The sequence below is a fragment of the Plectropomus leopardus genome, chromosome 8 (genome assembly GCF_026936395.1).
Source record: "Plectropomus leopardus strain MGB_pleo_1.0 chromosome 8, ASM2693639v1, whole genome shotgun sequence".
Lineage (NCBI taxonomy): Eukaryota > Metazoa > Chordata > Actinopteri > Perciformes > Serranidae > Plectropomus > Plectropomus leopardus.
Window position 1 is genome coordinate 9,772,151 of NC_142183.1, and position 26,697 is coordinate 9,798,847.

At 38.2% G+C, this 26,697-nt stretch overlaps 1 long non-coding RNA gene across 1 annotated transcript in view; it reads left to right on the forward strand.

Moving 5' to 3' along the window:
- Positions 1-26,697, forward strand: part of LOC148188851 (uncharacterized) — a 207,226-nt gene that overhangs the window by 51,836 nt on the left and 128,693 nt on the right. Inside the window, exons 7-8 of the long non-coding RNA XR_015777207.1 lie at positions 5,741-5,796; positions 8,586-8,642. This is a non-coding gene — a long non-coding RNA (uncharacterized LOC148188851). The remainder of the gene's footprint in view (positions 1-5,740; positions 5,797-8,585; positions 8,643-26,697) is intronic.

The following is a 26,697-nucleotide window of genomic DNA, read 5'->3' on the forward strand; positions in this document are numbered from 1 at the left end:
ACAGGTTACAGTAAGTGTTGAGTTTTTACATTTTATTTCATGAACTCATTTAACCTTTCTAAAAAATCGTGCTGATTAAATCACTTCTATATTTCTCAGTAAATAAGATGCGCACGTATTACCTAGAAAATCATCTTGACATTTCCACTGACCTGAAATAAATCCATTATTTCTGAAATAACAGAATCTGCAAAGCCTCATAAAAAAGCACAGTAACTGATACATGTTTACTTTTTATGTCACATTATACATATCACTTGTTATATCGTAAAGAGCAAGACACAGTTAAAATTATTATAAATATTATTATGAATAAATAATAAAAATACATTTGTGCTGTACATGTACATGTGAATTGTATTGTATAACCTAGAATATTCTCTCTGTCAGTCCTATTGTTTCTGTTTGTTTAAATTAACTTCTTTTCTTTTCTTTTCTTTTCTTTTCTATTATACTATGGGCTTTTTAGATCTCATAATATGTTCACGTCATGCATTTCATTATACTCCAGAAAGCATTTAGATACTTTAGTGTAAATGAGCTTACAGTTTTGTATTTTGTGTTTGCCAATCAGAATCATATGAAATGTTTTACTGTGAAAACCTAAAATAATTTGCTGCACATTCATTGGTTCAGATGGTCACTGTCACAAAATATAACAAAATATCCATGTTTGCAAAAATGGATAGTGTGGAAGTGTTGTCAACCCAATACAGTTAAGTGCTCCCTGTGGAGAGTTTGACCTCTCTTTGTGCTATAGAGACGATTTTGATGGTGGCCCTGAGGGTTAAAACACTGCAGTGCTTCAGAAAACACTATAGTACTACTATCATTTAGTTTTTTGGAATGTTGATTAGTTTTGGGTTAATGTTGTAGAGCTTTGGGAAATGCTCTTTCGTTTTCAGAATTGTGTTGTTTTCGGAAATGTTATTTTGTTTTCTGAAATGTTTAGGTCTTTTGACTTTCAAAGCAACTGTAGTTTCTTCTGAGTGAGTCTCGTTACTGTATCTTGTTTGTGCACATGCAGGTGACATGACACACATGGTTTTAACTATTCCACTGATCAACAGGTGGCAGTAACAGGCCAAAATATGCAGAATGTGGCAACAAAGACAGGGAAGAAGAAAACTGTTAGCAAGGCATGGAAGTACACATTAGACATTTGTTGGACATAAGTGGGTTTTGGTGAGTAACATTGAATGTAAACATAACTTTTATTGGTTTAAAAACTTAAAATGTAGGCAACAGAAAACAGGTGGTGATTATGGGAAAGCTAGTTATCATGATTGAGTAATGCAAAACTCTGGAGATGTTTTATGTTTGATGTCAACATATTTGAAGTTCTTACTTTCTTTACAATATCTGTGCATAGCATCTACATTGTGGTTAAATTTAGGGAAAGCTTGTAGTAAATGGTTGGTAAACTCTGATGGTCACCTGCACAAAAGTCTGTTGTGTGACACAAACATCCACTGCCTTGACCTCCACACCCCTGTTATTTTTCTCTCCACATATACAGCACATTCTTTCCTATATTGGCGGTGAGTGTTGGCATTGGTAATAAACCATAAGGCGCACAATCGTCCAATATGCACATAATTTCTTGGCGACGGTCCCGGTCAACTCTGACTCCCAGAATGAGATGTGCTGCAGATGTGCGATACATCCATCTGCACCTTCAGGCTGCGTTTTGCTTTGATATGTGACTGTCTCTGTACTTCATGCTTCGGCACTGAACGTTGGCTTTGAACATAAATTGCTAAAGCACAACAGATGCATATGATAATTCTATCGTTATGTGTGGTTACTGACATACTGTATGGATTTATGTTGAAAGACTGTTTACCAGCACGTAATTGTCTCACTGTGACATTGCTTTGATGTCATTGTGACACACACTGCAGTCAGAGACCTCGGTGGAGTCACAAAAACAGTCTTGTAAAGCAACATAAAGGTTTGTTTCCTGAAGCAGCAGATGCATGAATGTGATGGGAGTTATGTTTTAGAAGTTTAGATCATTCTTACAGATATTCCCTACCTGACACAGTGGCTTACCTTATTTTTGGCTGGTCTGCAGCATGTGGTGGTGAGTGAGTGAGATGGCACCATTGGTCAGTGTGATTGGTTTTTCACGCAGCTGTTTCCCTATTGGCTGTTGATGTTTCATATTAGATAGGCGCGGAAATGGTGGACACGCTGACAGAAGCTGACGGTCCTGTATTAATGTCACGTTAATCCACATTTTCGGTAAGCAGTGCAATGTGGCAACATGGTGGAAAAATAGCAAAGTAGACGGCTAAAAGCCGTCCGCGGTCATTCTGTCAATTTTGGACAGAGAAGAGTGATAGAATCACCTCATCAGTTTGTTTGAGGAACAGCCTTTTCTGTCATAATTTAAGCCTACATTTATTTAAACGTTATTAACTGATATGTGTCACAGTGTCTCTACGTGAATGTTACGTGTTACAGTGTTGGTCTTGGTGCCGCCACAAAGACAGAATTTTCCGTTTGGTAATCAGCGGCAGGAGGACGATTCGCAAACTGTCGATATCAGCGGAGCTTGGCTCTGATAGTGGCTGCTGGCGGCACAGGGACGTTCGTTCCCCGGGTCTGACCGGAGCTGCAAAGGGAGGATGTGTTTATGATCAGTGGTGCAGCACAAGAGAAAGCAGCTGCCCTCCCGTGTTTGACGGTTTCCAACATTAAGTGTATTCTGCATTTTAACATATATTTCAAGGTTGCTAACTCTCAAGCTCCAGGTGTGTGACACACGCTTTCACGGTCAGTCTCACCCGCTCATGACACCAAAGCAAATCTCACGCCAAAGCACTGCGACAGCAGAAGAGTTGAACAAATATGTATTGGAGTGAACAACTTTGAATGTAGAATACAACCGATTATTTGACAACTGACCTGTGTTTCATTATTACTGATCAAACAGCTGGTCACCCGACAGCACAGCGCAGTGAGAGAGAGACAGACAAACAGAGCGGAGCTTCTCCTCACAGCACCGAAGTGTCTGAATGAACCAACAGCCAAATATTCAGCAGTGGAAAGTGACTTATTTAGACTTCTACAGACTACTTTGTCTTAGTTTCAGGTTTAGTCAGACTTTAGATGGAATTATTTGAACAGAGTGCATTGCTCTGTGTCTCATCTAGCCGCTCGCACTAAGCTCTCATTATTATTACCAGGGGCAGATGTAGTGATTTGGGGTTGTGGGGCCACATTGCCTTATTTTCAACTTTTTTTCTTAATTTGTTATAAAATATCCCTTAAATATGTCTTCAGTTTACACTATGATAGTTCAGAAGTCATTTAAAGAAAATTGTTGGGAGTCATTGTACACGGTGCAGCCATACACTAGGTTTTAACCTAGTCTTGTTAGGTGTTGGATTTAGGGAGGGGAATGGGAGCACAGCTGAGACTAATTGTAAAGGGAAGGACGTGTCTCCTGATGGTATCACTTTCAGGCTGAAGGTCGGGACGAGCGCTGTCTGACTCTCTGCTGTAAAAGATAGTGTTGCCCACAGGAAAACTCCAGAAAAGCTGGTCATTGTCCAGGTGGTTTTACTTTGGTGCAAGATCAGTGTTAGTGAATTACTCCCTGCAGCCACCGTATATTTTATTCGCTGCACTGTCACCTCTGATAGTGATGTTGCTGTGGGAATGTGCTGTGATCTTTAGTATTTAAGCGGTGCCTCAGTTGGACCAAAAAAGTGCCCTTATCCAGCAATTGTATTCCATAATCATTGCGTGTGTTTTGGATACATTTATATTCATACTCATATCTTGGTGATACATACCACTTTAAATGTATTTTTGATATATACAAACATTACCACTGTTTGTACTTGAAATTTAAACTTTTAATGTTGTCACTGATACATATCGAATTGTATGCAAGGCTTGGGCAGTATGTAATATTCTCATCTTCATATCTTTCTGAATTTTCTTTGCGGTATATACATGTTATATAAGTCCTGGTGAGTCTGGTACTTACATTCAGCTTTTCAGACAAATAAATACACAGTAGAATCTTGCAAAATCTTAGGGAAAGTAATATTTTCAGGCCTATTTTTCTTATTAAACAGAGAAACACAACTGTACACCTTTTGAATACAACTTTCCCTCACTCACAGAAGACAGACGAGGCTTAATTCACCATGAAACATGCTTAATTGAAACTCGACAGAAACAAGCCTATTGTTAGCAAATACAATATTTACACATATGTTACAATACCAGCTGAAAATGTCATATCTATTGGCCTACAGATGAAATTATATATGGGTAGAAATACCAAAGGCAAGTCCATAATGTATGGGCAGGACTCATTTGTTTAGCTCCAATGATGCAGTCACATCAAATGTCACCTTGAAGTGTCACATCAGCATGTATATGGGGCGCCCGGTGGCTCAGTAGGTAGAGCAGACTCCACGTACAGAGGCTGTGTCCTCGCCATAGCAGCCGCAGGTTCAAGTCTGGCTTCAGCCCTTTGCTGCACGTCATCCCTTCTCTCTCTCCCCCTTTCACACTATATCTGTCCTGTCAAATAAAGGCAATGAAAAAGCCCAAAAAAAAAATCAGCATGGAAATTGAATATTACAGAATACCTTTTTAAATTTCTTGCATTATGTTTTGGTAAATCAACATTTACCGCTGCAAAACTGTATATACATAACATGACAGAACAAAGGGAGGAGAGAGATTAACTGACAGATCACATCAGAAAAAACAAGCACATAAATACAAAAATGACCCCAGGGTCATAACAGCCAGTACTCAGTACTGGTGAGTCCCAGCCCATTGCTGGCATTGTATATAGGTTTAGCACAAACCTTTGCCAGATTACTAACTTGCTGTTACACCAGGAGACAACATGACAGTCTTTGAAATTTGATGTGAAGTTAAGATGACCTTAAGCTCAACTGGTAGAGTGTGCGCCCCATATGGGCTGAGGCCTCCGCAGCAGCCTGGTTTCAAACTAAATAAATAAATAATGTGAAATTAATTTCATAACTTTGCAAACATACTTTTGAAAGTTTATCTCACTTATATTTAAAGTTCTGGCTAAAGAAATATAATCACATAATTCCAAATCACATCCTGGGCTCCATGAAATATATTTAAATATTCATATTTATAGCCGTGTGGATAAAAGAAATATTTTCAATATGCCAGTCCTACTATATTATTCTTTATTGTACCCATGCTTTATATCCATTTAATCTTAACCCAATTTATAAAGACTCATTCAACCTTAACAACAAAAACCTGCAATAATTAATAATAGATGCAAATCCAGACTGATTGTTTCTCCGTGGCATGTTTCTCCGTGAAGTAATTCTGCCTTTTCATGGTGTGAGGAGTGGATATTTATATGCTTGCCTTGTCCTGGCCTTATTGCAAATGTAATTGAGGGATAGGCTTTCATTGGAGAGGTCCTATCACTACAGTGAAGAGACCTGGCAGGCGTCAGTACGCGGGCAGACCAGCACAGCCAAGCTATTCACCGTGCCAGGCATTTCACATCATTGTGAATTCCATCATTGTCGTGCCTCAGGCGGACGTGATGGAAAATATCAGCCACAAAAATAATTAGCTAACCCGAGAACTTCTTGTGGCCAACGCCTCGCCGTCTCTCTCCTCGTGTTATTGCGTCTGTCAATCTGCATATGTGAAATGTTTATTTTATTTACTTTTGTGGAATTTACCTGCAGCTCTCCTTTCATTGCAGGTCCCTCTGCTAATGAGAAAGGCTTCAATCATCTTGTCATCAAACAGCTTCCAGAGGTAGGCCTACCAGAGACCTCACAGTTTACTGTTTACATGTCAGCACGCACATGTCCGTATGTATCTGGAATAAGCTTTAAATTCACCAATCTAAACAAGCCTAACAGAGGAATTGTAGATTAAGAACTTTTAAAATTTTGAAGTTATGCGATGCAATAATACCTCCCATAGCGGCTGCTGCATCATGCCTGAGGAAGCCAGTTACCATGCGACCTATAAAAGCAGGAAAAAAATGTTTCCATAGCAGTTTTGCGAAATATGTCTGTATCAAATCGCCTGAAATACCTCATGTGAGTGTGGGAGTTTTTTTTTTTAAATTGACGTGTTTCCATTTGGCGTATTTTATATTCACAATTTCAATTAGCGTAATTTGGGGGTTAATGGAAACCTGCCTATTAAGTACATAATTTGTACTCTGTATACGTGCTGCTGTATGTGCTGCTGAATATATTTTTCAGTTTGTGTAGAAGTTTAATGGACGCAGCAAAGTAAGGTATGTTTGAGTTTGACATTTTACTTTGTTGTAGTTCAAAAATAGTTTCACTAATGCCTCACTGTCACTACAACACACTGCAACTTGATTTTGAGAGGGAACGCAGGTGTCAACAACCTTAATCTGCACAACCTTTAGCTGACTCATCCCTGCAGCACACCGGCCAACACCCACAAACCCATCCAAACTCTTAGTCATGGCCCTATTCTGGCTGCATTAAGACTCTGAAACCTGTTTGTTTTATTTTACTCTTTGAGGCACATCGGTTTGACCTTTTTATGTCTGCAAATTAGGAGACAGAAACCTGATGTAAAACTGTTTTTCCAAACTGTTTAGACAGCCATTAAAAAGTATGTTAAGAAAACTATTTTGATAAAGCAGACAGATTTTTTTTAAACTTGAGACCTAGTTTAACTTTAATCTGTTGTTTAGGAGAATTACTTAAAGATTAGAGTCAGACTTGGAGGAGTACAATGTGTCTGGTATTACTTCCATCAGATAGCACAAGCACAAGTATGTGTGTGCTGTCCCGCACATTCATCAGGAGTGGAGATGAGTATATGTGATGATTTGATCTCAACACATCCATCTGAAATAATCTGCCCAGAACCACCCCTCTGAGATGCTCAAATTAGTTTACGTCAAGTGTGTGTTCACCTCTCGTAAGCCGCAACTCAAGGTGAACCGTCCTCGCATCATCAGAGTCGGCTACGTGTAGTGCGACGCTCCGACACAGCTCTTGATTAAGTGAGTCAATTGGCCCAGGGAGGACACTTTTCTCCTATTGACCCTGCTGATGTGTCATCAGCAATAATCTCAGGGAGCGTTTGATAGGGAGTGCTCCTTTCATTGAGCAAAGGCACTGATCTCTCCTCCCTGACACCCTCATCTCCCATGCTTCAGGAGAATTGCCAGATGATTTTAAATGAGGGCCAGCTGACATCCTTCAGTAAGTGTAGATGAACTGTGGGGTGTCGTTCAGAGGAGGCAATCAGCACAAAGGTAGCAAACTGACTGGTGGCTGTAAGCTATGTGCATGAGCAGGTACCGCTATCAAAAAACCAGTTATCAGTTCAGTCTTTCAAACACCGATGATCCTGGATGACCAGTCAAATCTCATCTTTAAGTTATCAAATACAGCTGCTTAGACAGATAGATACTTTATTAATCCTCTACAGGAAATTACATTAGTTACGGCAGTGCATTCACAGCTAAGCACACACAAGCACACATAACATAAAAACACATCTGTAATTATCCACAGGAATTATTTTTTTTATCTTAAAAATAAATACTAAATAATGAATACTATATAGTGTTTCAAAGTAAAGTCCAGGCAGAAAAATAGGAGAACTGCTCACTAACGAACAATAAAAAAGCTTTAAAAGCATTAAAAACACAATTTAAAAGCACTAAACACACATATTACTCAGGCTACCGTTCCACCAGCTCCCATATGTCAGTGGTCAATGATTTCAGCATCAGATACTGCCACCAAGAGCCACCAAGAGCCACCGTTTATAAGACTGCCTGTCGCAGCAGTATGATTTCATGTAACGTTATTTGTCGTCAGTAAGCAAGAGTCATTAGTGGACATGAGTAACCAAAATATGCTGTATATATATATATATATATATACATACACAAAAAGTTACAATTTATCAAGTTTGAGTGCACAAATAAGCTTCTTGTAGTCTTTTGGGAAAACTTAAAAATTTTGGAAACTGGCCTAGTTCCTCTTTAAAACCACTCACACATCATTGTTGTATTTCAGAGCTGACCAGCGTCCGTGATCGAAAGAAAGACTTGATGTTCAACTACGTTGAACGAATCAAAGGCTGTTTGCTCGCGTGATGCGTTCCTCTGAGCTGAATCTCCTCTGAAACAGGTTGGCTGTACAGCATGTCACCATGGTGATCCATCCCAGTTTATATTGAGAGTTAAGCCCAAAGTTTTTTGGTCAACGTGCTTAATCTCGCTCTGTGTGGTGGTTTGCCACTTCTCTAATTCTGTTTAAATCATAGCTGGAATCAAAGGATCTTTGTATTAACGTGAAAGAGGATCAGTCATACATTTACAATGCAAACACACCATATAATTAACCAACAAGTGTGCTGATAGATGAGAGATTGGTCTCTCCAGACATGTTGGTCTCAGTTGAAGTTTTCACACTTACTTTGCATCATGTCTGTGCTTCTTTGTTCCCTTTTCGTGTCATGATCAGCACTTACATCCAGCAAATTAAAAGAATGATTAAGTCATCAAACTAAATCAAATCTCTTTACTTTTTTCACAGCTTTTTGTTTGCAAGGCCCCAGAGAAACAATGATGTAGATCCACTTCGTCCCCTGAGGTAAGAAGGAAAAAAAGACTACGATTATGTAAATATATCACAGAAAAGGTGAAAAACACAAATACTACAAGCAATGTTTTTCTGGCTGTTGAGAAGCTGTCAAAATAACAGAAAGACCGTAAAATGTGACAAACAACAATCAAACAACCTCAAACCAAGGACATAGATATTGAGCGATTCTGCAAAACCCAGAATTACACTCAGACTTTTTCATCTCGCTTGCTACAATATTTGTGTAAGGTCTAGGTTAGAGAAAGATAGTTAGGATTAACAAAATATGGTTAAGGTTTTGCACCTTAAACACTGTGTCGAGGTTACAGAAAGATCATTTAATGAAAAACACTGAAAAACATTAATTGCAGCTCACATCCTCTTTCCTGTCTGAAAGTCACGGTCTGCTCCCTTTATACCTCACCACATGAAGGATACAAAACTTCCTGCATTGGCACTAAAAGTTGGCACTGATTGTAAATATGAATTGTCCAATATGAACGTAATCCCCTGGATACTGGGCTGGCTGACCAAACCAACATTTTCCCAAATTTTAAAGTGTTAAAACAACTACTCTGTTCAGTGGTGGAAATTAACAATTTTCTTCCACTCCACTATTTATAGCTATCATAACTACTTACTAGATATTTTGATAAGGAATATAAAAGGTTATAAAATACAATTAATTGCTAAAGATTAATTTTGTGGTTTCCAGCAATTTTGACTTTTGGCCCCTTAAAGTATTTCTTGCAAGAATAATGCACAAATATTCTTGGATTGATAGCCATCTTCCCTCTCAAACTATTTACTATCATTACAACATGTGTACCAACTGTGTTTTCTTTTAAGTCAAATTGAAAAAGAGTTAGTTAATACCAATTATGTTCTGCTAATGTGAATGTTTTTGGTTACAATACGGTTGTTTTTCTTTGTTTTCTTTGTTTTTTTTTTTTTTATTTACTCAAACAGTATGTACCCTCATATAGCCTACATTAAAGGGGACCTAGTGTGCTTTTCCTTATTTTTTCTTCTTCACACTTGGCCAATGTTTTAAATAATGAATATAATAGATATGCAAAAGTAATCCTCGTGATCAAAAACCTCACACCTCAGACATTTAAAGTACTCTGTTTCATATTTTTCTACTTCAGAAACAAGGTGACGTCAACTGATGACAGTTTTGTTTATACATTTACTCCAGGCACGTTACTGCAAACGTTTATATTCGGTAGCCAACACTGCTACATGTAGCTACGTGCTAATGTCTGGGAAACATGTAATCTCAGTTTCTGTTGTGAATTTCTCTTCGACTTTGGATCATATCCCTGCTGGAACATGTCAGGTTGTGAAATAACTTGACGATTTTCTGCCAAAAAAAATGCTGCTTTTCTGTGTTACGGTCATTGTCCTGCTTCCCCTACATTGCTACATGTAGCTATGCTAATGTCAGGGAAAAGGTAATCTTGGTTGCCTATGTTGGTAATTTCGCTTCAATTGTGGGCCAACATGTCCCGTTGTGAAGATTTTCTTTTTCGAAGCTTTTATTTGTTATTTTTCATGATAGAAATTGTTGCTATCTTCTATTACAGTAATTCCTGAAGCTGCAAGTGCACTGCTTTAGCTACATGCTAACACATGCTACATGCCTGTAATCTTGGTTGCTGATGTTGTTAAATTCTCCCCAGTTTTGGTCATAATTCTGCTTGAAGAAGTCTGGTTTGTAAGATTTTGGTTTAGATGCTTTTATTAGTAATTTTTCTCTGTAGAAAGTGTCTCAATACTTTGTTACAGTAGTTTCACGACGCAAAATGCTAAAAGTACACCGGTCTTTTTTGGATGGGGAGCCTTAAGAGACGGGTGCTAAATTGGAGCTTGTTAGTCAGACGTTGAAAACAGATGTTCCAGCACAGAGAGTATGAGGAAAATTAATTGGTTTTTGACAATTAAAGCATGTAAACATGTTTTGATAGAAACCCAAATTCCAAATATGAACCTGAAAAAAACATATTAGGTCCTTTTTAAGTAGCTCACTCGCAAGCAGCCCAAATAAGGATCTCACTGGTCAGCTCAGTGTGACTCTCAGCGTACCCTCACACAGAGGGACTTTGGCTCATAATTCCTGCACTGGTTGTGTGGGCGTTGTCATGTTGACAAACAATGTTCCTATGCCATTTAGCATATTTATTCATTCATTTGACATTTACTGTTGAGGAAGCAGATGGTCTGAGTCTTGGTTACAAGTTTCTGACACCCCAAGGATTCGCTGCATCGATTACACCAATATGTTTGGCAGAGCTTGTAAGTGTGTGCCTTTTCAATCAATGACATATGAACACTATTAAAGCAGAGGTATTAAAAGCTAAATCACTCTTTAACGAGCGTATTTGCATGTGCGTATGTACTTGTGTATAATTCCTAACATTTACCATAAAGTCCCAGATGGTTGGAGTTTACAGCATCCAGAGGATTCATATAGTTGCTCAGAGGTCCTGTATGCCAAATTAACTTTCAAAACTTTAATCAAACTTCCTGTATTAATCAGCAAGGTTAAATGGACAAATGCCAATTTATTCTATACTGTCTTCATAGAGAGGTCGCTTGCTTTAGAGATAAATTTAAACACAACTCTTTCACCTTGCCAGAGGCCATTTGGGAAAAATCCAAGACAGCTAACGGTCAGTAGAGGTTTCATTAAGGCAGAACATTTGTTGTATAATCTAAAATTATTAGTAAACAGTGCATTATAAGTGGGCCTCCTGCTGGTTGTTCCATCAGTGTTTAATGACCTGCAGAGGCCTTTGCTCATGTTGCTGCTCATTCTCATCCCAAGTTGTCACATATCGCTGCTTTGTCTGTGGACTTCTGTGTCTATATGTTACGCTTTACATATCTGACTGCATCTGCTGTTGATTTTCTGGGATGCCACAACCAGCATCGGGATTTAGGGCTGTACCCGACTCATAATTATGTCAGTCGAATTGACTTTGGCCATCCAAACAAATACTCAACAATTCGTTTTCAGAGACTGTGGCGTGTTAACTTGCTGTGAGCTGTAATCTCACATTAGGCTCCAACTGATGATTTGAATCTTTGACTTTAAAGGGGCAGCGCTACCAGGATGTCAACAAAAGCACATGGTTAGGATTAGGCTACAAAGGTACAGGTGGTTATGTTTAGGAAACAGATGCATGTGGTTAGGTTTAGGAAAAAACATCATGGTTTGGATCTACATTTATATGGGAAACAAACACCGGGCTCCTGGGTGAAAGTCCGGGGTTTGTTGTACCTTAATCATCCCTCCCGTCCTCCTATAAGCACCCTCGTGCTCCTTATATTGCCATAAGGCCATGCCAGGTTCCACATGGCTGCGTTATCAACTGTCCCCGCTGTCTGCGTATCATACGGCCATGTCAGGTACCATCCACCCAACCAGCGACATATACACCACAAAAGGTTCTGTCCGGTCCGTATCGTACGACAAATTTCCATACAAAGTGGCAGTATTTGACGACTGCAGCATGAAAATGTGCTGAATTTGACTAAGATGTAAAAGATACTTTACATTCACATTTATCTCTTTATTATCATCAGTCCGCCAGAGAAAGACAAATGAATTCCAGCAGTCATCACTCTTGATCTTGCAGAAAGTACGAGAGGGAGGAGGGGGGATGGGAGAGGGCAGAGCAGCATGTGCAGGAGCTATGACCTGTGGTAATAAGCATGTGATGAATCCGGACCAACACAAGGCCTCTGTGGGACGCAGTGGTACACTCAAGATGGAGGAAATTAAAGAGTTGTAATTATGTTTTCCTGTGGGGCTGCTGCAGCGACAGCCAGATATTCATCAAATCGCACTGCAGCAGGTGCAGCCACCACATGCTGGCACTGATTCATCATCAGACGCCGGCTCTTTTGTCACCTTTCCTCTGTGGAGCTCTTTCCTTTTATTGAGCTGTTTGATTTTCATGATGCATTGATCATCATTTCCTTCAAAACATGCACAGGCTGCTGTGGTGGAGTGGAGGGGGGGGTCGCTGTCCGTACGCGGCGCCCCAGCTTGGAGACATATTGAGCTATCCCAGAGAGCAGATGCCTAAAAAATCTAATGCAGGAGTCTTGCCAGTATGGAAAACAGTCTTGTCTCTGCCCCAGTTTCCTTGCTGCTATGAAATCATTGATGAGGAAAAGCCAACTCATGCTGGCTGTAGCCAGAAGCAACTAATGCTGCAGGCATCGGCCCATGCCTGACCCTTCAATCACACTTAATGCATCTAATGCGTCACCCTCTGATGAAAGGGCATTCATTTCAAATGATAAATCCCAATTTTACTGCAGAGGCTTGGAGGAGGAATACAAATACCTGGGATTTATTCTGTTTGTGCATCTACTGTATGTGTGACCTATATTTGTTATAGTAGATGCATTTATATGCATGTAGAAAATTAATCATCAGCATTTGCGTATGCTTTTGTTTTTTTTCATTAATCGCTATTTGAAGCTCTGCAATATCCTGTGGTGACAAAAAATAATATTTTAACCTGGAGCGCCATCTTCCAATTCTTGTGCTGCGTTCAGATGCCTTTCAAAAATATGAATACCTTTGAACTCTGAGTAAAATGGTTTGAATTCTTTTGAAAACATGGAAAAAAGACAACGAGCACCTTGCCAAGATATGGCCTGCACATTGCAAAGATGAGTTGATTTAGAAAATGTTTTTTAAAAAGGACAAAATGTTAAGAAAAAAAATATGTACAATTTTATGAATTATCTTATATTAACAATATATATTTATATTAAAGACTTATTATAACCTTTTAAGCCTTTTTCCCCAGGCAATTTTTTTTGTTTCCTTTTTTTCTGTTGCTAATTTTCATGTAATTTTCTTGTACTTTTTTTTCTTGCAGAGTTTTGTATCGTTTCTTCTTAAGTTGCTCATTGCCCTTTCCCATGTTTTTCAAAGAAATCAAGGCAACTTGCTCAGGTTTCACAGGGTTAAAATATAGTGTCGTCTTCATAGCAGTGTTGATGCAAATTCACTGGACTTGCTGTCCGCTCTTTATGCTGACAGCTAGTTTCATTGCTCATCACAGCACGAACACATATGGTCTCTTACACTGGAAGTGACTTTGCGCCCAACGTTCCCAAAAACATTTCATGCACTGATATCAGCATAAAATACACAGTTTATAACCATTTGAACTTCTACAGAGGCAGAAATAAATGCATGCTTTGATGTAATCTTTTGCAGCAGATGTAAAAAAGAAGCAGCATCTGTCTCAGGTGGCAAAGATGACAAAACGGAGAGCGGCAGGAATCAGTCAAACGGGGAGGTGAATGACGGTTCAGAGGCCTCAAACAATGAAAGAAAGAAAAAATATTCAAAGCTTCTATTAGGCTGGTAATGTTCTGGCTATTAATAAAATCTGTGGCTAGCTGTTCATACAAATTACTTTAAAGAAGGACGTGTTCCTGAGTTGTGATAATTATGTTATGTTTTATGTCTCAGGCACAGAGAGGAGAGAATTTCTCGTATTTGCTGGGTGTGCCAGAGGTTTAACCAATCATCAGCAAAGTGTATATGAATAGACACAGCAGCCACATCACACGATTTACAAACACTGAGTAATATGATTTCAAATCAAGGTATCCAAAATCATCTTTTCCATAATGACAAAAATAATATGAGGCTAATTTTAAACCTAAGGGCAACATAATAAATGTTACTGTTGGCTGCCTTATACATTTATCTCTAAATGGTGAGAAGTTATAAATAATTATAAATAACTAAAAATAGATAATGGAGGGGGGAAATAGTAAAAGTAAGAATAAATATTAAAAAATGCATTTAATCTCACAAAACAGAGGGATGATAAAACCTTGTGCAAAGATCCAAAAAGGGCTTCGAACTGAGCTCAGCAGCAGGAATACGTTTGTAGTGTGATCGCCTCCCAACTAAATCTACAACATAAGGAATTATCTGATGACGTCGGGTCTTTTGTATCTAGGCAACACAGTTATGTCGTAATGGTACATTTCATAATTTCTACTGTTACTCCCAGCAGATTATACCCACAATTAATATCACAGCTTCGCATTAAGTGGCAACTCATTGTTAAGACTTTTAGGGGACAATGCCAGTAACGTGAAGATCTAAAAAAGCCTCTCTATGCCATAAAATCCTAAAGAAGAAATGTTATGCTTTTCATCATTAAAGTACACAGCAACAGGATGATCACGGTCATTCCTGCGTATTGCACTCTTGTATTTACTGATGCACGTTTCAATTTCTTTTGTTTTCACCTAAAAAACCACAAGGTAACATGCACAGCGCCTGAGTGAAAGAGCAGGTGATCACAGTTTTGAGAGGGAGCTGTTTCCTGTGTGTGGGCCGCGTAATTGAAGTGAGTAATTCTGGTGATGTTGTTACATTGTGCACAGACGTGGTACTTCCTGTTAGGCGGGGGGCTGAGGAGTGTCTGAATGGGTTTTGCAGGTCTGTTGTCATGTGAATTAGCATGTAGTTTCTCAAGTTGCCACGTTTAAAAACAAAGAGAAGAGGGGGGAAGTAGTTTTTAAAAACTGATAAAATTATGTGTGATTTTGGAGAATATTTAGTCGTGCACGAGACAGAGAACCTCTTCTTGATTTCATTACTTTATTATTTAGCCTTCACAGTCAATATGTTTCATGTTCCTACAAAAGATCGTCAGTAACAGAACCATTTGCCCCCATTAGGAGCTTATCGTACCTCATGTAATCACAGCTACAAGAACAGTGATTAGGTTGCTTTCTATGAAGTTGTTGCTTAATCACTCACATACTTTTACTCTCTCTCTTACAAACACACACAGACTTATATAATGAGAAGTTAATAGTTTGTTTTACTTGTTTTAAGCCAAATTGTCTCCATTTGAGCAGGACCTGGCTCCCATCCTCACAGAGACAAAACCTCCTCGGACGCGGTACTTTGAGCCGCACCGCAAATTTCAAGGGCAATTGTTTGCTTTCCAAAATGAAATACTCAACAGATTCACAACAGTATGCAATCTCTCAGAACTATCGGCACTCTCACGCAACTCTCCTGAGCACCGGGAACGGTTATAGATATTCCCAAACCCATCCCTCAGCCTTCACCATAAAAAGTGTTCACATTAGAAGAGAATACAGAAGAGCCAATTTCCACAAACTCCCTCTGCTTTGATCCTCGGCTTGCAGTCGGCTTGCAAAGGCATTAGCAAACTGCTCAATCTGACGCCGATCCATTAGTCTATAGCTGAACACTGACTGAAGACAAATTAAGGAAATGGTAACTTTGGCAAGCAAGACAGGTCTCAATCAGGAGCTGCAGGTGTGTATGAGATGGATGTTGTAAGAGGAGGCTGGAATAATCTCAATGGACTGATTAAAATCATCACTGGAGTTATTTCACAGTCTGAACTGGGCGCTGAGGATGCTTTCACCTGGAAATATTAGAAGTTATGAAACAACGGTGCAGCATGACGTCCGTAGCTCATCAGTGTTTGACGTCTTTTTCCATTTCTGTGTCTCTTTGAAATCAGTTTTGTTTCGGTTGCAGGGAACTTGAAAATGAAGGTAATGGTACATGCTAAACAGTTTTCCTGTATGCAGCTTCTGTGGCTTTATGTGGGATAACTTTAACATGATTGACAGCTTGACTGACGGCACCTCGTGATTAGGGAGTGTTTACATGCTCCACATAAATAGAGCATGGTTTTTGCAAAACATGTATTTGGCATATAAGAATACCTTAAGGACTGTTTTCCCCTCTCCACAGCAGAGGAGTTTGGGGAGAGGAGAGGTGGGGTTATTTTTATCTTATGCATTAGAAATGTTTAGAGTTCATTGACTTACAGAGTTGGGATTATGGTTTATATTTAATTTACACTTTATTTATTGGCAATAGCATGTTTTTCAGTAAACATGACATCAATTGACCACAAAATTTCAACATAGCAACACAAAAAACTGACTTTAGCCCTTATTTATTAATACTGTGTGCACAGAAATGTGCTTGGATGTGTAGGTGTGTATAAAACACACATTCATGAGACAATAAATTATCAGGATTTTTTTTTTTTATCATAATTTATGTAAGAACTAACAGCAGCTGAAAAAGGACATGTAATGGCATCATTTTTAGATTTTATTACTTTGTTATTTAATCTTAATTTTGCCACCATTAAGGGCCAGTGTGTGGAATTTTGGGGGATATATTGGCAGAAATGGAATATAATATCATCAGTAAGTTTTCTTTATTGTATAATCACCTGAACATAAGAATCATGAGCTGTTTATATCTACACAGAGAGCCGGTGCTCGTCTTCAGAGTTCGCCATGTTGCATAACCATGTTTCTACAGTAGCCCAGAGCGGACAAACCGAACACTGGCTCTAGATAGGGCCATGTGCTTTTTTGCGTTTTAACGCAGGACACCGTAGTTGGCAGCTCCTCCAGCTGCGAAAGAAAAATGAAAATTTTTTAAATGAACCTTTTTTATATAACGTTTTCAGCAGTTTTAGTCACCTTGTCAGTTTTGGAGAGAAAGAGACCTCTGTGGATGATTCGGCTCCTGGTTAAAACCTCCAGAATGATGAACATTGATGGAGGATGAAAGTTGAACTTTAACTACTCACTCAAGATAATTATGGGTGGATTATAAGACATTAGGCCCCTGGGCACAGGTGTGCAAAAGGCCTCGCCACCTTTTTGCCTCTTTTATTGTTGTCATTATGCATCTTTTTGTAGTTTTGTGTCTCTTGATGCTTACTTGCCCCTATTTGTAGTTCTTGTGCATCTCTTTATAACTGATTTATGTCGCTTTGAAGTTTTTTTGTCTCCTTTTTGGTAGTTTTGCATCTCTTTGTGATTGGTTTGTGTTGTTTTGAGGTAATTTTGGGTCCTTTTGGGTCTCTTTGTGGTTATTTTTGCCTTTTTTGTAGTTCTCTTTGTGGTCTTTTTATTTCTCTTTGTGGTCATTTTGAGTCTCCTACTGGTTGGTATGTGTTCATTTGAGTGACATTTTGCAGGTAAAGGCCAGTTTGGCCTCTTACACCTCCGGTCCCTGGGCCTGTACCCAGTGGGGTTGTTCAGTAATCCATAAACTGAGTGCATATTTCAAGTTTAGATAAATGATTGTGAGAATATGTAGTGAAAAGTCACACATACTCTACAGATAAACATCTACTGGTAAATTAAAACAGTTGTATTGTCAAATCTCAACTAATAATGTATTGAAATGTTCCAAAAACCATATCTGTAGGCGGACTATCCAAATAAAGTGTTCTGATACAGCAGCCTCATCACTTTTCTAAATTAGTATTCATAGCTGGAAAGCTTCCCGGTAAAATAATAGTTTTAGGTTGACAATAGTGTCAACAAAGTTCCCGTCAGGAATATTGCTTTAAATATGAACAAAAGGCGCCTAAATCATTTTGTGATTGCTGGAAACCGTCAAAATAATCTGCTCCAACCTGTGCAGTTATGAAACCAACACACAAATCAGACGGCTCTCCATGAACCCGGCCAGTGTGAGGCAGAATGCTGAGGAGAACTTGAATACTGGATATCTATATTTGCAACAGAAAAAGTAACATGCATTGCTGTCTGTCGCAATTAATTTTTTGGGACCACCAGATTTTCAAATCAGACTGCTTAAATTGTGTAAACCATCTCTTAATTTTCAGTTTAATACTTATTTAAGATCTATTCAACCAAAATTGAATCAAATCTGATTACAAAAAGATAATTAGATCATTAATAAAACAATGCAGATGGCACAAGAGGGTGAAGTCAAAAGTTTCACACAACAACGAACGAAGCCCCGGTGGAGGAGGTTGTAATAATGTACGTTTTGACAGAGGCAGCCTTGCAGGTTTCCACGTGCTTGAACAACGCTACACAACCCCTGAGGTCTCCGATGGTGCTGCTCCTTTTCCTCCTTATCCGCAAACCTTCAGAAAACGTACAAAAGTATGAATTAAATGAACACAGAGTACTGACAGAAGGCTGCGTGTACATATACAACTCTAACACTGAGCATAAATGAGCCCTTTACTGTGAAAAACCATCAGATTCCGTTTCATGATATATATTTGAAACATTGTCAATATCTCCTCAAACTGAGAGCATCAAACTAATATATACTGCAGACTGCATATATATATATATATATATATACTTTATTTCTGTATTCTGAATACATATTCTAAATGCTTGTACTGAAATATAACCAAAGCATGACTTTCATCTAAATTATGTGCTTACATACTCATCTTAAAAGCTTGCAAACTTTAAATTACAAACTACTGGTAATTTTACCTGTTAAAACCTGTAGTGGCATCAGTTTTCTCATGCAAGTATTTCAACCTTTTTTCTTTCAGAAACATGAAAGAAGTCAATGAGCAACTTGATAAGAAATGTTCTACAAACTACTAGAAATTTGTAGATTTAGAATATTATTTTTTAAAAAGCTAGGGGAAGATGTTAAGGGGGAAAAGAGAAAAAAGCTAGGGCGAAACTATATTCATAATTATAATAATAATTATTATATATTAAAATTATGTTACAAAATTAGTTCAAATTAGTTAGTTTTTAAATTAGCTTTTAATCACTCTTTACAAGTCTCTTTTGCCTTGTTTGTTTGAGGTTTTTTTTTCATTTTTTGTTTGTTTGTTTACAAGTTTTCAGGTAATTTTCTTGTATTTTTTTGTTACTAATGTTGCTAATTTCTGGGTCATTTCTTTTTCCATTGCTCATTGTCTTCTTCCCATGCTTTTGAAAAAAAATCAAGATAAGTTTTCTCAGGTTTCAAAGGGTTAAAAGCAAAGAGACATCATATTTATTTTACATGTGACTGAGATGTCTCACTCACAAGACTGTTCTTTTTTTTAAGTAGAGCTCAAGATACATCATTTTACAGTGTGTTGACCTGCTAGTATTTGAGAAATATCCTCAGATTATGAATATGTATCACTGTATCAGGCAGGTGGTTGGTCCAGAGTGGATGTTGCACCTGTTGCAATGTTTTACATTAAAAAAAAGATCTTGTTTTGGCCACTTCTCTCTCTTCTCACTCTGCATGCAGATGAAACACTGGTCACACCTGCTGCCAGTTGTTGTGTAACCAGCCTGTTAAGTGCCCACATAAAGCATGCATAATTGTTCTGTGCTTTGATGCTGTGCTGCATTTTATAGTCAGATAAAATACAGTATATTGTCAAGTAAAACAAGACACAGGAGGTGTTATATGCATGGTTTGTGTGAATTTCGGCAAGTCTTTTGGGTGCACATTGTCCAACTAAAGTGATCAAAATAACAAAAACAAAAAACAAAAAACCCAGTATGCCCCAATATGCACTTGTTGATCTGCTCTCAGTGATTACACATTATGGACATCCTTGAAACCACATTACAGCACACAGCGTCATTGCAATGAAACAAATTAATTCTAAGTTTAATTAATGAAAAAAAAGGCCATGGTCTCTAGTGCAGTGATACTCACCTGTAGGCCACATCTGGTCCCAATAGGGTCCCAGGTGCCCCCCCCCCCATTTTCTAATTCAGAATAAAAAGAGATTGATTTACTTTAGAAAATGTTATTGTATTTTTAGTATACATAAGGGCCCAGATTGCATAAACTAGCATCAAAATAGATTTTATTTATTAAAAAAGTACCAGTGGAGAATTCGCCGCACCACTTGACAGAGATCCCAACTAAGTCCTAACATCCCATAATCCTAGAAATGTCCTAAAATCCTATCATATCTCAAAATCCCAGAAATGTCCCAAAATCCTAGAAATGTCGTAAAGTCATAGATATGTCCCAAAATCCAAGAAAAATCCTTAAGTCCTAGAAATGTCCTAAAATCAAAGAAGCATGTATGGAGCTACTACTGGCCCCTGGCCTCCTGTTATTTTGCAAAAGTGCCCCCCGAGCAAAGCGAGTTAAGTATCCCTGCTCCCGTGTGTATTGCTGGTTTAGACCCATGGATTCAAAATACAAAATATTCTGCAGGCTGTGTTCAGATCAGTATTTATCATCTTTGCTGCCACAACCTGAATCGTGACAAGAGAAGACCTGGAACAACCTTCCCAGAGAGAGATCTTGGTCTTGTGACACAGATGTCAGTGTTTTTAGTCTCACAGAATAGCTCTTATTTCTGTTCTGCCCTCAGACATGGCACAGGAGGAGACAGTAGGAGGCTTTTCATCTGACTGCAAGAAGGAACATTTTTTTGGTTTACTTTTGCTTATAACAAATTTATACAAAAAACTGAGGCACCCTTAAGAAAGCCCCTTTAAACCCTGCCTGCTAATATTCAGTTTTCACAGATTGAAGTTTCTGAGGTAGTTTTTGGGGACAATAACACTCAGTTTTGGAGGTAAATTGCAGCAAACACATAGATTCTGTTATTGTTTTTTCAATCTATAATTCAGAGTGTTATGTAGTATTGTATCAATTCATACCACAGTCTACCCTCTTCTCAGCTTGAACCAGTTTTTTAAACTGCGTACAAGAAAATAAGAATGTTGTTTCTGGTTGGTAATATTGCATCAGACCCTTATTTGAGTAATATCAGCTTTTGCCATCAAACTGAAAATTCAGAGACAGACTGAGAAATAAAAGAGCAGGACCCTTACTTCTCAGTCCGTCAAACTGTTGAATCAGAGTTTGGTATCTAAGGAGGCCTCAGAGATACCTGTGCAGACGAAGTGAAGGATTCAGTTTGTTGTTCTGCAGCTACTTATTCATGAAGTCTGATGTAGTTTTATGTTTGCAGTATTTGTTTTTGGTTTGGTTAAATGTTGTGTTTTGTTATCTTTATGAAACGGTGAACACCCCAGGGCAAAATACAAATATTCTTATTGTAAAGTAAAATCAGGAGAACAAGCCCTTGTGAATGATTCTGACTGGCACCTCAGAAACAAGCTCAATTCACAACACCTGAGTCTAAAATAAAACCTGTGCAATTTATTGTCTGTGCCCTCAAAAAGGTAACCCTATCTCTATGATTTTCTTCTTTGTTAGTTTATTTTTATTATTTTTTTTTCTTCTGTTGGTAAAAAAGTCAGTAGCAATTTATAACAAAATCACATGCTCATTTTTCCTAAAAAAAATGCATATATGTTTACAATAGAAGTCCCTCTCAATCACCACCTATAAACCATTAGACGTGTGTAGCGGTGTATTTTCTAAAGGTGCTCTGCCTTCTTCCTTTATTTTTTATTTTCTTCTTATTTTCCTTGTTTGGGGCTTATATGGGTGTGTACTACCACAGCACTCAGGTGAGGTTGAGACTTTATAAAAAGTGCGTTTACAAAAAGACGCTGACAATCCTGCATAGTATACCGTTAATCCGCAACCAAGATCACACGTTTTCCTTCGTTAGCATGTAGATACATATTGCAGAAAGAAGCAGCACTTTCTATGATGAAAAATAATCAATAAATGCTTCTCAACCAAAATCATCCCATCCAGACATGTTCCAGCAGGAATATAAAATGAAATAAGGGTGAAATTAAAAACATCAACCAAAATTACACGTTTCCCTGATGTTAGCATGTAGCTACATTTAGCAGTTTATGTAATGTTTATGGACTAAATGAACACAGTGTACAGTATTGTCATGTTACTAAGTGAGTAATTTCTTATTTTTATGTGGTATTTGTATTATGTGGCATATACAATGATGAGTAATATGTACATTGATTTTGTACGTGTAGAAATGTATGGTCTCTAGTAACAAGTAACAAGAACAGAAGGTAGCAAAGCTCTGTTAATTAGATTCCTTTGGCTTTTTACCACCACTTCTACTATTTTTTTCACTGTAAAATCCAGCACATTGTTGATAAAATACTTTTGGTGTTTGTATGTGTGTGAGCACTTCGCAGCTAGTAACTGGCATGCAACTAGAGCCTACAAAAATATAGTGCCGCAGGGACGACGATTTTCTATAAGCCGACCCAAAAGTTAGCGTCACCCTGGTTCCCTTGTCAAGAAGTCTATAGGATTTTTCCATTGGATTTTGTATATTGCAGAAAATAAACTCAAACGAACATTTATTATACTTACACATTTTGTTTAGCTAGATAATCCTCACAAATGAACACCACTTTTGTGATTTTTGAAGCCTAAATGCAATTGCTAGAAGTAAAAAGATGATGTTAGGCTATCAACAAACTAAAGCATAATCACATTATTTGACCACAACAAGGCTGTAAAACCGCATTTGATGCGGCTTGGTGTGATGATGTTTTGTACTGTCTTTAGCCACGTGTTAGCAACCGCCTTATTAAAGACACATTAAAGCTTCGCAACTGACATATTTTATATTGTAGAACAAAACGTGAAGGTTTCTTACGCTTGTGTTAACAACAGACGTTATTGCAGGCTTCTAATTAAAAACTAAAACTAAAAACTAATTTAAAAAAAAACTTTTACTCTGAGATGAGGGTTCTGTAAGTGCTGAAATGCTGCCTTATTTTTGGGGTTTTAAGACTCCTTACTGGGTTAACACTGAGTGAAATGAAATTATACTAACTCAAGAGAAAATGTTATGTAAAAGTGAGGAGGGAAGTGCACAAAATCTGCCGTAGTGCAGAGCAAAGTGGGTCTGGAAGAGCGGGGGGAAAAAAGAGAAAGAAACGTCAACAGTCGTGATAAATATAACAATGCTCTCTGTATCATCTTTGAGTACATGAGTATTCATTTTGTTTTCACCTTGCCTTTCTTCAGGCCACCGTAAAGCACATTATAAATCAGACGAACACCTCTAACTGTAGCTCTCAGGACTTGAAAGGCCAGGCTCTCTGACTGACTCCTCGGGGTGCTGTGAAGTCAACACACACAAAATCAGAAGGTTTACCTTTCTAAACAAACACACACAAGGCTAAATTATTTGGCATTTTTATGACAAAACAGCGGTTACTCAAGGCTAACCCAAATCCCTGACATTTAACAAGATGGTGTCTGAAAGTGTGACTCAGTCTTTCAACCTCAGGCATGATTTGACTCAGCCTCACAAGTCTCATCACATAAGCCTAATTGTAGTGTTTAATTAAAAGAAAAAAAGTACTTCATTTTGTGTTTTAGGGCTTGGATGCAGAATTGCAAAGCAATGTCAACAAATATCTAAATCACAACACTATATGACGAGGCGTTGGTTAAAAATACACAGACTCCTGCAAGCTCTCTGTCAAAATAAAAGACTATTTTTGTGTTGCTTGCTCTGTTTTTTTTGTAGACTGCAGCAACATATAAGGCTTGTGCCATAGTAGCCGGCTTGATGTCAAACAGCCAACGAAACCTGGATCATGAGTGTTCAATCTGCTATGAGTCATACATCCATTTTAAAACCCCTCATTTTTTTCAGCCTCTCAATGTCATCTGATTTCAGCCAATAGGGAGGATTTCTCTTTGTTAGCATAAGAATTCTTTTAATCATTTTTTTCCTGTATGTGTGTGCTCTACAGCCAATTGCTTTTCCTTTATTATGTACACAGACCCTTCGCTTTGATAAGACTTTAAATTGGATTTAGGTTTATTCTTTATCCTCTTTGACAAAAATTACATTTCCATATCTTCCTAAAGTGTCAAACAGAGCCTCCGACAAAACATTGTTCAAGGAGATAACAGAAGAGTGACAAAAATCTAACTTTCAAGATATGAATGGGCAGATGACGAGGGCTCAGGTCAGGCTCTAAAAAAGTGTGATTGCAGGTTGTGCCATTGTTACACAGGCAGCAGCTGTAACATCTGCAGCTAGTGGAGGAAACGCTTACAGGATGCTCCTGGAGTTATTATCCATTCCCAGTAGTCAGTCAGTGTTTATTCTCCCACCAGTCAATACCTGTCGCTGTCGGTGTACCCGGTGTGACTCACTCAGAGAGGATGTGCAAATATAACAAAAGCAGGAAATTAACTGCAAACCAAGCAGAGATATTCTCTAACACACAACAGTTTTTCCCCACCTGCTTCATCAGCACCATTATGACTCCAGTGTAGAAATTACACTTTCTCCGTCTAAAAAATAAATAAATCCGTGTACACCTTCTTCCTTAATGGATGTCGAGCATCAGCCATGTAAGGGAGTGTTGGTAATAATTGGTCACGGGTTGAAATTCCCGACATGTACAGCGCTGGTTATTAAAATGATTCTTGTGTAAGCGGTTTTGTTCAAGATGATCATCAGTTTATATTTAAACTCTTACATCCAGTGACAGGTGAGACAACAGAAAAACAATGTCCAGATCTGAATGAGTGGAGACTGTGTCATCACAGCACTGTGTTCAATTACTGTGCCCATATTGCGTGGCTAATTGACTCTGTGCTGGCAGCGACAAAGAACAAAAGTCTTTCAAAACAAGACCTTGTGAGAATGTGGTACTGATAATACTCATGTAACCCCCCCCCCCAACATGTTTATTGTCATTTTCTTATTTTATGAAAACACATCAAAAAAATATAAAACTGTTTGAAACTAAAATCACCCACATAACACAGACACACACACATCTACATACACTCACACACTCTATTTGTACACATATCAGTTAGAATCCAAATAAATCAAAATAATTTCCTACATTTTTTACAGTTTACATTCAGGTTAGGCCTGCATTTCCTGCTTTCATGATGTTCATGTATGTCTTTGCGTGCCCTTAGCAACGTGCGTTAGTCTCTCCGGACATAAACAGGCCAAAAACTTGTTTATCCACATTCTCAATGATGGGGGTCCAAAATGTCCTCATCCCAAGTCATCACATATTGCCTCTTCATCAGCGGACTTTCATGTCTAAATTTTGCGCAAGGTGTCTTCCCATGTCTGTTGTTGACGTTCATTACCAATGCCGAGTCTCAACAGAAGCACAAGGTTAGGTTTAGGCAAAAAAATGCATGTTTTTAGGTTTGGAAAAAAACATGGTGATGGTTTGGCTCTATATTTATATGGGAAGTGAACACCAGACTCCCAGGTGAAAGTCTGGGGTTAGTTGGACCTGTCCAAAACCCCTTCTGCTTACCCTATAGGGGCTTTTAAGCTCTTTATATTACAAATTACTGGCCACATTTAAACCTGTTATGGCAGTATAAGTGCCACAACAGGTGTTGTTGCAAAGTGACACCAGCCAGCAGCATATCATAGCACCATGAAAGATGGCTTTTGATCTGTATCAAACAGCGAAATCACTGACAAATCACTTAATAATGAATAATGCAATAGCTCTCCTGGCTTGGAGAAGTTCAAAGTCTAGACATTTAGTCTGATCTGTCCTCCGGGTATATTCCCAGCACAGTTTGGCATTTAAAGGGACCTTGGTATTAGCCATCTGTCTCTGAAACATCTTTCCAGTTGTTCTGGATCGTTGTACATTCATATACACAGTGGCGGTACTAGCACATTTGGTGCCCAAGGCAAGCCTCGACCAGCCCCCCACTCACATTGCCGATAAATGGATGTTTTTATATTGTTGTGTATTTCGTTTTTTTGTTGTTATTTTAACTTTTTGCAAAGTCCCTCATGGCACTAGTTTGAAATGCACAAAAATTTAATATAACCTTTCACAAGAAAAACACAAAAAACTGCCTCATAAACCTTTTAAAGATATATAATATGACATAATTTCCTCACCAATATCTTTTTTATAATGCCGTGAAAACAATCACTATTGGTTGCTTAAACCACTGAAATCAACAGGCTTATGTTTGGGACAGGTTTCTGTATGGCATGGGCTTTTAATTCCTTTCACACAAAACTATTAAGATTGGAAATGCAATCAAATTGTGCATAAACTTCTTTTTTGCATCACTCTTGTTTACCATGTTGTTTTCTTTGGTGCTCATGGTTTCAGTAAAATGAAATGAAAGACTGAATTGTAGAGAATCTTAGCAAACTAACAATGTGTTTAGCATCTCCATACTGACAATAGTTCGAACATATTTACCGTTATTTGTATGCGTGATCTAAGCACAACTACTACATGGCAACCAGACCAGCTTTCTAATTGAGACAGGCATTTATTTGTCAAAATGTGTATCCACACCCTG